The sequence below is a fragment of the Cygnus olor genome, chromosome 6 (assembly GCF_009769625.2).
Source record: "Cygnus olor isolate bCygOlo1 chromosome 6, bCygOlo1.pri.v2, whole genome shotgun sequence".
Classification (NCBI taxonomy): domain Eukaryota; kingdom Metazoa; phylum Chordata; class Aves; order Anseriformes; family Anatidae; genus Cygnus; species Cygnus olor.
Window position 1 is genome coordinate 27,459,910 of NC_049174.1, and position 14,565 is coordinate 27,474,474.

The 14,565-nt window shown below is 36.6% G+C and overlaps 1 long non-coding RNA gene across 4 annotated transcripts; it reads left to right on the forward strand.

Moving 5' to 3' along the window:
- The first annotated feature begins 1,551 nt into the window (after positions 1-1,551).
- On the forward strand, positions 1,552-11,619 carry LOC121072167. 4 transcript variants are annotated; one of them, XR_005821045.1, is made up of 5 exons: positions 1,552-1,610; positions 5,846-5,904; positions 9,086-9,133; positions 9,814-9,986; positions 10,888-11,619. It is a non-coding gene; the product is annotated as an uncharacterized LOC121072167 (long non-coding RNA). The 4 variants fall into 4 exon arrangements; XR_005821047.1 differs by lacking the exon at positions 10,888-11,619 and adding an exon at positions 7,568-7,627 and having other exon boundaries at positions 9,814-10,387; XR_005821044.1 differs by lacking the exon at positions 10,888-11,619 and having other exon boundaries at positions 9,814-10,387.
- The last annotated feature ends 2,946 nt before the right edge of the window (positions 11,620-14,565 follow it).

Genomic DNA, 14,565 nt, shown 5'->3' on the forward strand with positions numbered 1-14,565 from the left:
TCCCAGTCTAGCCAACTAAGCTGTCTTTATAGGCAGTGGAGAAGGAAACAAAATTTTAAAAAGAGATTTACCTCATCCGAAGTCTCAGACAAGTTGAAGGAATTACTGTTTGGAGAAGTAAATTCTTGACAAGTCTAAAAAGCTGCTGGCTTTTATTAGTTGGATATTGTAGTAGTACTAGTAATGTACCAAAAGGGCAAAAGTCTGTATTTGAGCAAAAAGAAGAGTTGTGATTGTATAATATAAGGATGATGAACTATTTTGAAGTCTATTTGTAACTGAGGGGGATGTAAGACAACATCTAAATGAGCAAGTCTAGATAAATTGCACATAAGAGCCCTTAAATAACTGGTGGGAGAGAGCTGTACTCCAGCTTTGTGCTTCTCTGAGTAGTGTTTAATGAATTGTTGAGTTTACCAGCAATTACCAGAAGGGCAAGTTATCTGTAGTAGTGACAGTACTCTTCAAGAGACATGCACTCTTAAAAATGTTGACAAGTTAAAAATTGAACAGAAGCTTTTCTTTTACATCTGTTTGCATATATTTCTATGGTCTTTTTCTCACACTTCTATTCAGTAAAATTATAGGCTTGTGGATAAAGCAACTCGGGAGATTGATGTTCAGTCTAAATCTGCCTTTGCTTCAATTGCTTTTGTGTAAGAAGCAGATAATAAAACTTTCACTCTCCTTCCTGTGATCTTAGGATTTCAAAGCAAAGATTCCCTGTGTCATGAAAGGGCCCAGGACAATAGCAGAGGCTTTTGGACCACTCTCATGATACAGTGTAAGAAAAATGAATTATGTTTTAGAATTCATAAAAATTCTAAAAGATTTTTTTTTTTTCCCAAGGAGATATTCATCTTCTCATATTTACTTACAATGTCATCTTCTGTATAACTGTCCCCCTCAGAGTCTAAATTGCTATGTTAGGAAGGCTTCTCCGTTAGTGTTTCTATGGCAACGAAGCACATGAAACAGTCACTTCGCCGAATCTAGAACATTAACAGTGAAATGGGATCAAAACTGAGACAGTAGGGTTTATAAAAGACATTGTTCGGCACCCACCCTTCCAATTCTTACTGCAAAGAAAAATGCAGTGCAGCTTCTAAAAAAGGATTTGTTCTCCTCTCAGTTGAGAGATTTTTGAAATACAGTGCATGTCACCTAAGTTCCAGAGACGGTAAGAAGAATGAATTGATCCAGGCAATATCAAAACTAAGCTCATAAAAAATGTACATTAAAAGAAAAAATGTAGATTAAAAGAATGAAAATGAGAATGTACTCAGCTGTAAGAACATTTAATTATAGCTCTTGCAAAAAGACTGAATTAATACAATCAGTAACATACAACTATTTTCCGGAGCCTTTTGCTGGTCTGCCAGGTCCTACAGTGACTATAATTTCTAATTTAAAAGTCAAACGAACAACATTTACCTAGTCTTGGACACTTAAGTAATTAACCCCACAGTCATACAACAATCGTTGGATCACAGGACAGAATTTCTGTAAAACAATCAAACATTCCAGACTGAATCCTTGGATGTCACTTCTAGATCTGGAGAACAAACATCTACAAAACATGGATAGGGCAAAACCCTGCTCGTGCTAAGGTATTGACCTTACTGAGTCTAGTGAAGAATCAAAAGTTTCTTTAGGTGAATAGTATACAGTATCTCATATTTTTTGTGATCACCTCAAAGGTGATGTGGATTTTTGTTCCTGTTGTTGTTGGATTGTGTGTGTGTTTGTGCGTGTGAGTGTGTGTATCAGTCTGTTCCCATGCAAGCCTGAGGACTGCTTGAAGTCCACAGGTGCTGTACTTAATTTGCTCAGGTGCCACTGACACAGAGTGAATTCCCCTGTGTCAAGAAGTTTGTGCTGGCTGCATCTTGAGCTTCTAGATGTCTCCTGAAGTATGTGTACACAAGAAGAGGTGTCCCTCCTGTCCCTTCATTCTGTAATGTGGAAATAGCAATGGTGATAGCTTCTGGTAAAGCCACCAGAGGACACAGTCCTTTCTGTATGAAATGGGAGTGGGGTGGGGTTTATTATTCCCAGCATGTAGTTTTGGTGTTGTGGTAGATAGTCTTCCTAAAGGCAGTGGGAAAACAGTTCAACTCCCAATATTTCTACCAAAGTGCAAACAACTTTGGTATTATCAGAAAATCGTCAGTACTTAACGAATAGCCATACTGCTTTTGACCAGCATTTGACCAGTGTAGTGTAATTTTAATAAAACCCATTGTTACCTCCTTCTGGCCTTTCCAATAGTCTGCTTTCCTCTCCCCAGAAACTTTCATCTCACTTTCTTTTGTCAAACACATTTTTTCTGTTTGAACTTCATTCAGTGTCTGGCAAATAATAGATAATAGATTCGTAGGATTTTATATTAAAATAGTGCTTTCCATCTAGATGATTACCAAGACCTACATACTTTGAATGATAAATTATGGATCAGTTCCTTAACCAGTGCCAAGCTTGCTTGAGATTGGTAGGGCTGTGTTGAATTGCATCACTTGGGGTCCATTCTCTGTGTTATGGAGTATTTCTCTTCTCCATGACTGTGTAAGTAGCTATTGCCAGAATACAATATGGCAACAATTTAATAACTTTTTATTGTAAGTAAGGCTTCTCAGTTATGTATCACATAGGAAAAAAAAAAAAAAAGAATCTCTAGGTAGAGCTAGGGTAACTATAGTGAGTGAGAGGAGAGAACTGAACAATTTATGAGATCCTTTCTAGGTCTATGTTCTACATTTCTTTACCTTACAATTTGAAACCATACTGACTGTTTTGTAATTCTTTGTTAACAACATTATTCACATGCAAATTTTACCAAGATTTTCAATCTCTCTCTCTCTCTCTCTCTCTCTCTCTCTCACACACACACACACACACACACATAAAAAAAAATAGTAAAGAGGGAAAGATGCTGGAAAACCTTTTGTGAATATAAGTGGTCAAAAGCTGGTCTATATTTCAGCCATGTGACTGAGAGCACAGCAGTGCGGTGTCACCCAGAGTGGTGGAATTGATGTAGTTCTGATTTAACAGAGATACCACCTACTGTTAAAAACTCTCATTCACTCATTTCATGTTTCTCTAAGGCTGGGATGTATTTGCATTCAGTGAAAACTCAGTGTAGGAGGGTAATGTTAAAGCAGAAGGATCTATGATCCTGACCAGCAGAAGATCACTGAAATTGCAATGTTTTATTTTGCTCTCTTTATGGTACTCTTTTAGCTTGTTCAACTGACGATGCTCCTAGTACAGCTATATGTGTTCAGCTGCAGAGCTGCTACCAATTTAGCAGTATGAATCCTTTGTTTTAGCAAGATACGTGATCTGGGCTTAGCCATTGTTCTGTCTTTCAGTGCCATCATACCGCATTTTAGCTCCAAAGTTAGTCCGAATAGATAGAGTGCATCATATGGTAAAATATATCAGGTTACCAAGATGATGAGCCAGTACTAGCAGGTACATTGAAAGCTATCAAAATCCCAGTTTGAGAGATATGACGGGTAGTTTCAAGAATAATGATTGATGTCCGGCTCATATAACAATGTTCTAAAACCCTAACACTATCCTTGTTCAATCTCATTTTATGGTAGCCATGCACGAATTGCTTAGCAGCCTATTCTGAGCCTTGAGAATGAGAGATTTCCCAGGGGTTGTTCAAGTGAACCATTGATAAGTTTGCTTTCATGAAACCTGGACAAATGATGGGAATCACTATCAGTTGTTCAATAGTATTCAAGAGGCTTGAAGGCCACACCCTATCTTTTTTGAGAAAGATTAATCACCAAACTGCAGAGCAGTTCTTCTGAAGCACATATTCTCCATCAAGAAAAGCTAACAATATAGATATCAAGAAGCAGTAAAAAGTGCTCTGTAAAAAGGATACCAAATCATGATTGTTATGGCATATGAATATAAGCTAGAACTATGAAGGTTCCTGTCCAGAGCTCAATATCTCCAAAGGCCAAGGACGTTTGGAATTACTCCTGTCATAGACAGGATCAAGATTTAAAGTAAGGACTAATATAGAATTTTTCCTACATTTCAAGGTAGTTTTAGAAAATTGATAACTAAAGAAATTATAATTTTAGTTGCAAATCTTACAGAGACAAGTATTATAAGCATATGTTAGAATTTGGGATATAGCCCTTGGAAGGATAATGTTGATAATAGCATCTTGCATATCACTAATTAATTCTAACCAATTTTTAAAATCTTCAGCTTGTCAGAGTTTCACCACGTTTTCACTATAATTATAAAGATTTTCCCTTTAACTTGACACTAGAATTACAATCATGAATATAATTCCATATAACTTCATAATTTTCTAGTAATATATGGGAAAATATTCAAACAAATCAATTAAAAATATTGATGGTGACTCGAAAGCTGAATTCTGCCAGTTTTTTTTTTTTTTTTTTTTTTGATAACTCGTATCTTATATAAAACTTCAGGCATGTCTCTTCTGCAGATATATGTTATAAGAAATGGTGAGCAAATCTTCTAGGCCATAAACATGTAATCACTTTATATATAATACCTCTAGAGAACAGAATGGAATAGTTCATACCTTCCTAATTTCAACCCCAGTTACCCTCCAGGAGAATGAGAAAAAGAACGAGGTATATGATTTGTTATTGTTTTGTTTTTTAAATTACCTTCTTACTCAACTATGTGTCTTTCAGTCCCTTCAAGCCTATATTTAGTGATGATGTTTCAACTGAGCTAGACAAAGAAGCTGATGAGAAATGAAGAAACACCTCTCAGTTTGGCACGCAGTTAAGCAGCACTTGTGGGTAGAGACAATTTGGTCTTCACAAACTGCTTAAAATAGAGAAAAAAAATCTGAATGGCTTTTTTTTAAAGCTACAAAAGGAGCAGCAGTGTCATTCATGATTATTCTGAAGTGACCACCAAATCCATTGTGTTGTTATGGCTTATAAAATACTTGAGTTCTGTTAAGGTACTAGAAATTAATTTCTAGTAATTCCTGCATAACTTAAACGACAGACTGGTACCTTTTTTTTTTTTATTATTTTTAGAGAGAATTAAAAAAACCAACACACTGAATGCATCAGACAACATTTTTATGAACTCTTTAATATACGTTAAAAAGTGTATTCATAAAGGCTGCTAATTGTGCACACATCAGTGTGAAAAGAATGTGGTTAATATATAAAACTACTCACAATCAGTTCTGCAGAGCTAGAGGAGACTTCAGGATGAGTTAGGCAGTGTTGTAGCTTTTGAAATACAGTGTGTAAATTCATGTCCTAGTTTACTTTATGGTAACTTGCATTTACACCCAGATATGGATCATGGATCATACAGAAAGTATCTCACAGAAGAATGTCCATCCCATCATCTTTCTGTGATACTGGGTTATTTTATTGCTTTCTTGTAAAGCAAGGGCCAACAAGTGTGGATCAGCAGAATTCTGAAGTGCAAAAAATGAATTTATTTATGATTTATGTTTCCTTCTGGCCTGGTTTCTGCAGTTCTAACTTGAACAGAAAATGTGGAAACAGCTTTTTCTTAATAACAGCTACAGAGCTGAACCTTATGTTCATTTTACAGTTAAACAAAACTATGTGTTAATCTCATTTGGATATAAGAAACATGAAATGAGCCTATACAATCTATTATACTTGAAAGGACAGATTTGCTGGTGCATACAGGTTGTTCAACAGCATTTCAATAATGCTATTAAAACCATATTTAAAGCTATTCAATGTCATTTGAATGGCACAAAGTGGGTAGAGCACATTAGTCAATTTGTCATTAATCCAGCAAAAGACATTACTGATGTTTTTCTTTTTTCCTTTAGAGCTGTTAAATGAATGCAATGTTAGACCGGAAGAAAACTTAGCAGAAAGTCTATATCTGGTATGAATTTTCAAAGCAAATTCCTAAGTGTTTGTCTCACACACACTATGTGAACAACGGAGTCATTGAGCAATTAAAAAAATAAATCTATTCAGTGTGACTGAAAGTAAAACCAAAACAAACATCATGAGTTCTGATCTCTGAATCTTAGCAGAGGTTAGAGTGTTCAAAACAGACTCCTTCCATGAGCTTGTCATCTTCAAAACTGGTCTTTTTACATTTGTATCTCTTGGTCTAATGAAAAATACCGTCTAAACAAATCTTTCATGCCGACGTGGTTGCACTGCAAAATCGAGCCATCGAGCCTTCACAAAAGTGAAGAACAAGGTTTTCCATTGCTGTTTTTTTTTTTTTTTTTTTTTTTTTTCCCTATGGCAAAACTGGAGTATTTTATTCTTTTCCTCTTTTTCCAAATTGCTAAATGAGATTAAAGATAGGCGTGAGTCAAAAACTCCATTATCTCTGGAGTCCCTGCATACAACTGGGAATGGTAACTTGTTCATAGGTGTGAGCAGGAAATTGCTGTATCTGAGTTTTAATCTACTGTAGTTTCAAGTGTGATGAAAATAGTATGGAAGGACATAAGAAACCATCTTAATTTACAGCAAGGATAATTTATTAGGGGGGAAAAATAAAAATCAAAAACCTGTAAATACACAAGTGTACTAAAGGCATCTATGAAATTTTCTTTGAGGCTTCTAAGAACAGATTACATTAATATATCTGATATATCTCTTTCAGTCCCAAACTAATTTTCTTGCATTATTTCAGACCACCCAATATATTTGTGTTTGTCCTTTCCTTTGTATTTTAGGGGAAAAAAAAAAAAAAGTTTAGGAAGTCCATGTTATGAATTTTATCAATTCTCTCCTTGTAAGTTTTGAATCAAATGATCTGTTCCAATGAAAAGTCTGAAAATAGTACAGAAATCCAACAGCCAGGTTAGTTCCCAGAAATGTTGTTGAAGGTAAGAGATAGAAGGGAGACAGAGTGGGAGAGAGAGAGAGACCCAGTTTAGAGACTTCACATAAAGAAGAGCTGAGGTGTGAAGTCAACAGCTAGCTGCCCTACTTGGTTTGCTGTTAGTTTAATAACACGAACATACTTGCCATCCCTTGACACGTAGATTGAAATTTGTTATAGCACCTCCTGGCTCAAAACCATCCCTTAGGATGGAGGCAGTGGAAAAAATTGAGCACAGTTTGAAAAGGAAGCCTACGTGTGTGTATGGCACATAGAAGTTTGTGTGGTACTACAAATACAGTACTCAGTATTGGGAATGCAGTACAGAGAAAAAAGGATATGGATAATGTGAAATCCATTTGTTAGCATAGCATCTCTTGCACAAATGAGCAAATGCTCCACCACAATAAACACAAGACTCAAAAATGAATAGTGCAACATATCTGCAGGCTACTGTAGAAAACATTTTAATATGTTAAGCCTCTTTGTCTCCAGACAGGTGACATCATACTTCTTTCTAGCAAGACAGGAGATTCTTGAGCACATTAACTAAAAAAAGTACCTTTCACAATTTTATATTACTGAGCAAAACTTCTGAACAAGTGGTCTTTTTAAAAAGCTATCCAAATTAGAAATAATAAAGGATAATTTCTTGCTCTATGAATCCTATCAGGAAAGTATCTTTCTCCTTTTTCAATAGAAAAAAAAGTCCGGTAATATCAGTTCAGAAGAAATTCACTGGTGACTGCAACTCGTACAGGTAACAACATGGAGACCAGAAGGCTGCCAACCCGAGTAAAACCACCACACCTTCCCCAGAATAAAAGTTGTCTTTCAAATGAGAAAATCATGGACATTCTCATCTACAGTGGACTGAAAAAAAAATACATAATATGATCAATATGCTAATATTAGAACAAGAATTATTACCAATATTATTTTTTTCTATTATTATAGAGCCAAATAATGTACCAAAAAATAAAATAAAAATCTCAAAAAGAAGGTTTCCGTCATCAATATATTCCACCTGCAAGAAGTAAATTAGCTTAGTTATTGCTTTAGAGCTCCAGGTTGGTAAGATTTTCCCAATGTGCTTTGATGCTGGAGAAGTCATGCTCCCTACCTGCTAGCTATCCAATCTTTTCCTGCCCAATCTATATGGCAGTGTTTTAAACTGGCAGAACAGTATGAGATTCAGTGGTGTGTGTGAGAAATCTCACAGCTCTGGCCCAGCTTGGATATCTTTAAAAGCCAGTGTGTACAGCACTCCATAGATCTCATTACCATCAATCAGTTCTGTTATGGTGCAGTCTAGAAGTTTCAGCTGAGCACGGGGCTGTTATTTCTCCGTACACTGTGTGAGCATGGAAGAGACTGTCTGTGCTTTAACAAGTTTAGTGTTCAGATAGAAAAGGCAGACAAGATGAGAGAGGAAGCAAAGACATAACCAGATTTAATTTATCCAAAGTGTTGTTCATGACTGGGGGCTAGGTCTGAACCTAGAACCTAGATCTCTTGACTTACTTTGATGCCCTATCTACTTGTATGCATTCCTTCTAAATTATCCATGCAGCTTTGTTCCATGATCTTTCACACCCGTGTTCTCTGTATGAATACATGCTTTATTCATTGCTCAGCCTCTTTTCTAATGAAGAAAGCTGCTTTTCTCATACATTGGAATATATTAGGTTAGACTCCATCTCAGCTGGCATCCTTAGGATTTTCCACTTTTTCTTCTCTGTATATATCACTTCTATCTATCTGCATGTCTCTCTGCCAACAAATGTCCAAAGATTATTTTAAAAGCCTGGCCTGTCAAGCAGCTGTTTCCAGTGCTGCTGAACAACAATTTAGAATCTCAAGTGACACAGACAGCAAGCAGGAATCATCCGCCTAAAACTCGGACCCAGAGGCACTCCCGTAGCATTGAACTCATGTTTGTGCAAATGGACAACTGTTACTGCAAGTATGAAATAATTATTCCTCTTCTTATCAATATTGTTTCTGTTTCTGCCAACTAGTGGGCAGACACCATAGCAGTTTTAAGTCAATTACCTAGTCCTTGTAGCTGATTTCCGAATGAAATACATTTATATCCCTTATTATAACATGCAAAAAAATGAATTGTCATGATCCGTATAATGATCACTCAGAATCCTCTGAGTTTGCATATTTCTCTTAGTAACATGCAAGATTTTTCTTGAAAACCTTGTTCTAGGTGAATGTCTGGACCTAATTCCAAGACGACACACAGAGGAACAGACAGGTATCATTCTTTTGATAATAAACTCGTGCTGGTTGGAGTAGCCACAGGCAATCTGGAATAATTTTTGTCAGTGGCTTTGAAATGGCAGAAACGAGACAAAAATGAAGTTCATTGAAATTATTTGGATGTCGTTGAATGAAATGGCAGAGCTTTGGGTGGGTCAAGATGACAAAATTGTGCTTGCAAAGTAATCCAGCCAGTGATTTTATTTCCTGAGGAGAAACACTAAATGCTCACAGATTTAAATAAATATATTGTAGGTAGCTGCATGCCTAATTCCTCACACAATTGACTGAAAATGTACCCTCTAGGAGTTGAATTGATAAGTACCTGTCAAATTCTGCTTTAGTGTTGTTTTTTCATGCAAATAGAATCCTAGGCAATAAATCAGATCCTCGGTGTGCAGTTTTCTTAAGTATATGTCTGGTGTCATTAAACAAACCAAAAAGTAACATACCAGGTTAGAAGAATGAAGTAAAGAACATTACTTTGCTTTAAGAACACTGTAGAATTTGAAACAGCAGTTAACAATCTACTTCCCTTCAATGAGTAAATACCCTTAGAGACATTGTTGACCTGACTGGTGTCTTTTTTCCTTTTGCCTCCCTGTGGCTTTAAACTTCTGTTACAACTTTTTTAATCACTCATTTTACTTTTTTTTTTTTTTTTTTTTTTGATAGGTGTTTTTACACAATGGATGAAGTGTAATGAATAAGATCATGGCTAGCTTTATGACCCATTCTGACAATGATCAGATCTTCTCATACTCCAGAACCTGTGTTTTCCCCCCTGTAGTCTGATTGTCTTATGTAATTACAACATCTCTGGATGGAGAAGAGATGGCCAACAATAGGTATTGTTGAACCAAGGCAGGAATTGGTTTTACTTGAAGCCTGTAGGTGCTGATACAATACCAAAGCATCAGATCTTAGGGAAGAACCATAACAACATTTACAGTTGAAACTGGAAATCACAATGCAGGAGATTTAATGATTTTTCTCATGTGAAATCATTATGAACTCCATGGCAAAAACTTCAGGAGAGAGTTTAAACAAACCTAGATGAGTTCTTTGATATCAGCAAAAACTTGACTGTTCAGAGAAGCTTGAGAGAATTGTTTCCTTATTTTAGCATACTTCATTGGGAGAGATCTTGCCAAGTCAGGATGTAAAAACCTTTAATTGCTGGGTATACCAGTCAGGGTTGTGCCCACCTATTAATCTTCTGAAATGCTGTTTATATAACAATGCTTCATGGTGGAGTTAGCGATAATAATAAAAGAAATGCCATCCACTATCATAAAAATGATTGAGTTTTTAGATCAAAGTTTTTGTCAAGTATTCAGCATAAAATAGTACTTTTTCAGACTCAGCTATCCTGGGTCAGGCATTTGGTGTGTATGTGTATTCTCTTATTGTTTAACCAAAAGGTAAAACAGGGGTTTCACATTAGGTTTGCATGCAATTTAACCCACAGATCTATCAAGTCAACAGAATTTTCAGAAACAAATGCTAACACTTGTCCATGATCAAGTTGTATGAAGTTTGAGGTATGTTGGTTGCACCCGCTTTTTTTTTTATTATTTTTTTTGTCTGTGTAATGTAGAATTTAGATTTGACAGTCACAAAGAGACTGTAATTTCCTTTTCTGCCCTGTTCTCATCAACACCATATTTGAATGTCTTCCTGAAATATGTTAACCAGCAGGTCTAACGTTTTCATGGGTTTGTCTGTTCTTTTAACTTCTGCCCATAGGTAGAAGACCGTCCAGGTACACATTTGGGGATCATCTAGTCCAGCCTCCTTGAAGTGGAAATAGTGCCAACACTGAAGCATTGTTTTGTCCACACCTAGTTTTGAAAATGTCCAAGAATGGAGATTTCACAGTCTGTCTGGACAACCTATTGCAGTGTGGCAGTGGTTTTCTAAGAGAAGTTTTTCTTTTTTGTTTTGTTTTGTTTTGTTTTTCTGAATGCCCAGCCTGAAGCTTGCAAGCTGCAGTTTGGCTGTCGCCCCTTGTTACACTGTCTGATGCTACTTAGCACCATTTGGCTCCCTCAGTCTTGTAACCACCCTTTAAGTAATAACAGATTTCTGTGAGTTGCCTCTCAGCTTTCCCTTTGCTAGGCTAATCAAGCCCAATATCACTAACCTCTCCTTGTTGATCATATTGTCTGTGCCCCACTGCTGTGGTTGCTGCCTGCTCAATCCTCCCCAGTTTCTTCAGTTCTACTGTGAGCTCTGAGGACCAAAAGTGTGCACGGTAGCCCAGCTGGGGCCTCACCACTGCTGTGTCTACAGATAAAGAGAGAAAGAGAATATATCTGTGCCCATGTGTTGTTGTGTTGTTATAGGACAAAAGACAAGATCAAAAAAGCACCTTCCCTTTAGAAAGAAGGTGGTGAATTTTAGACTTGCTTTGTAGCTCTAATGTAAACTAATTCTAAAGTATAAGGCTGTCTCTGATAGCATTTGTCCTGTTCTTAAGGAGGCCAAGATGGCCGTGATTTGTTTCCCCAGTACATTTGTCAAACTTGTAAAAAAAATCAAAGACAGCTGAAGGTCATGACTGTAAATTCAAGATAGATCTTTACTTGCTGCAAATAAACTCCAGTTTATTGAGTTAAGTGGCTGCCCAGTGATTTACCATGTAAATAAAAGCTATTACAGGGTTTACTTTTACATTTTGAGAATTCCCAGCAAACCAAGAAAAAAAAATGTATTAACTTTTCAGGAACTCTTATTACATATGGCTTGCTAAAATGCATGAATTAATGGCAATCACAACAGAAGTCAGAATGAAGCATCCACTCAAAAACATCTGAGTTCAGGAGCTAGTACTGACAAAGGTAATCACCTGTAATTATCACTATGTACAAAAAGTGTATTAACATTTATATTTTCTTGTCTCCTCCTATGGTTCAAAGTTGTTATAGTGAAGGTCTGTAGTGATGGATGAGGTGCAAGTATTTGGCCTTACTGGGAGCATTGCCTTCCCCTCTGGGCTTCTCATTCTCTCTTTAATATACAACTCATTTATTACCTGGACTTGAATTCTACTTACTGGAGAATCACCAAGGTTAGGTTTATTCTGCCATTTGTAATGCAGTAGATTTAATATTATTACGCTGAATGAGCTGACCAGGGAGATTAGGAAAAAAACTTTCCCCTCCTCTCCCTGCTCCCATTACATGTGGTGCCATTAAATACAGAACCTTTCAGAACAGATCATTGCTTGTTTGATGCAGTGGATGGAAATTCTCATTTCAATGGGGTAGTGAACCTTCAAAGGAAAGGATGATCAGGAGGAATGGGAGAGACCTTGATATATCAAAGCAAGCCCTTAAATAATAAACACAATTCAAACCCAGGGCTTATCCCACATATAAAACATGAGAACTATAAGCATTTCAATGTAAGTGGTGTTTATAAGGCTATTTTATATGCAACACAAAACTGGCTGCTTTTATACCCGTTTAAGGTATATTTTCATCATGAATCACAAATAAATAGTTTTTCTTCTCATGAATTCAAAAGAGGATTTGTAGTTTTTGTCCTGTATTTTGGCACTGAAAATTGACACCTCTTTGAAACTGCCAGGATTATAATGGGTAGAAAGAACCTAGACACCATGAATCTTCCTCAGTACACTTAATGAGTTTTGTCTGTCCTCTCTGTATTTCCAGCCCTGCTACTTCAGAACAAAGAAAAAAATCTACTTTCTCTCTCTAGATGAAAGTTTGCTTCAGAGAAGTCAAGAAGAAACTTGCTGCTGTCTTCAGAGTACTTTTGGACTGTGTCCAGTCCCCCTGGGTTATCTTCTTGGACAACCTTTGGAGCATACAGATAGAGATTCTCCTAGGTACCACTTAAAGCAGAAAGCTGTTGTGTGGGCCAAACAAAAAAACTTGTTTCTTAATTTTCTTTATTACCCATAGCTTCCTTAAGACTATAGAGAAGGAAAAAAATGTCCCAAATGTGCCAAACCTGTGTTCCAGGTCCTTTTAAAAAATTTCTTTTACTTGTAAGAAAAAATTGCTGTCTGCCCCTTACATACACACAAGGTGAATGTCAATGGGAAGGCAATAGCTGAATGTCATGGCAAAACTATTATGCTAAGTCACAATTAAACAGATCCTTAGTTAATGTTAGCTGAGTTTCAAGGATAGGTACAGCTTTGGGGGAAAAGTAAAAGTTTATAAAGACTGTATATGCCCCATTTGAAGATACTGGATTGACCTGGGGAACTTCTAAGCAAGGAAGAAAATATTTTTTGGATGTCAAGGTCAGAATTAATGGAAGCATGTAAGTGCAGAGCATCAATAACTTCATATATTATTAATGTGGAAAAATAATAAAGGAACACCAAGGATAGGCTTTGAAAGTGAGTATGGGGAGATTTTTCCTATACGAAATGGGAAAAGGAGTCATAGACAAGAGGTACCATGACAGAGGTGGTTGGTCCAAGCAGTAGATATTGTTCTAGCAACATTCTCACTGGCCTGAAAGGCAGAGGAAAAGAGGCTTATCAAAACCCGTACAGAAAAGGTTCTGTTTTCAAGTTACTATTGATCCATTATCCTGTTGGCTCTGGGTCAGTTTTTGCTATCCATGAGAAGCAATGGCTATTGGATGCATTCCAGATTGGTGCTTCTGTAATTGCAGCAGAGCAGTGAAAATAAAATGAAAGAAAATAAAATTGATTGCAACCTGAAGGCTGGATATACAAAGCTGACAGAAAATGGGATATTCACACTGTCTAACTTTTAGATTAAGAAGTCTAAGTCCCAGCTAGGAAAAGAGGTTCTTGGAGAGTCAGCGGACCTCTACAGCTTTCTTCAAATGGTGATTCACAGAACCTGAGTCAGGTTCCTATTTGTTCTGCCATCTCGAGAAATCTTTGACTAGCTAAGAAGTCTACTGGTCTTATAGAAGCAATCTGAGGTTGGTGATGTGAACTTGTCTTTGTCCAAGCCTCTGTTTCAGGCATCATCCATAGGTGAATGGTTTCCATTCAAATCAGATGTTATTTACTCCATTTTCTTTTCCCTCGGTGTAGAAGAAAAGAGAATTTGTAGAATGAACTTTGTCTTATTAAATCAGTAGAATAGCTGCAAAAACAGTTTTATTGGGAGATTCAGACATATTGATTTGCAAGAAAACCATGCAGATTAATGTATGAACAGCATACACTGAAAAGAATGAAAACAGGCACAGAAAATTTTTCCCTCCTGGCTATTTTTGGACAAGTATCTCTGTTACTCCAAACAATATTATATGAGATGCATCCTTCTCACAGTGACATGAAGTGTTATACTGGCATAAGCTATTTTATCTTATTAGACTGGCTCTACACCAGAGTAAATGAGAGCAGAATTTGGACCTATATTATTTCGAATGTTATTCATTAAAATTTAATGAATAACAACCCAC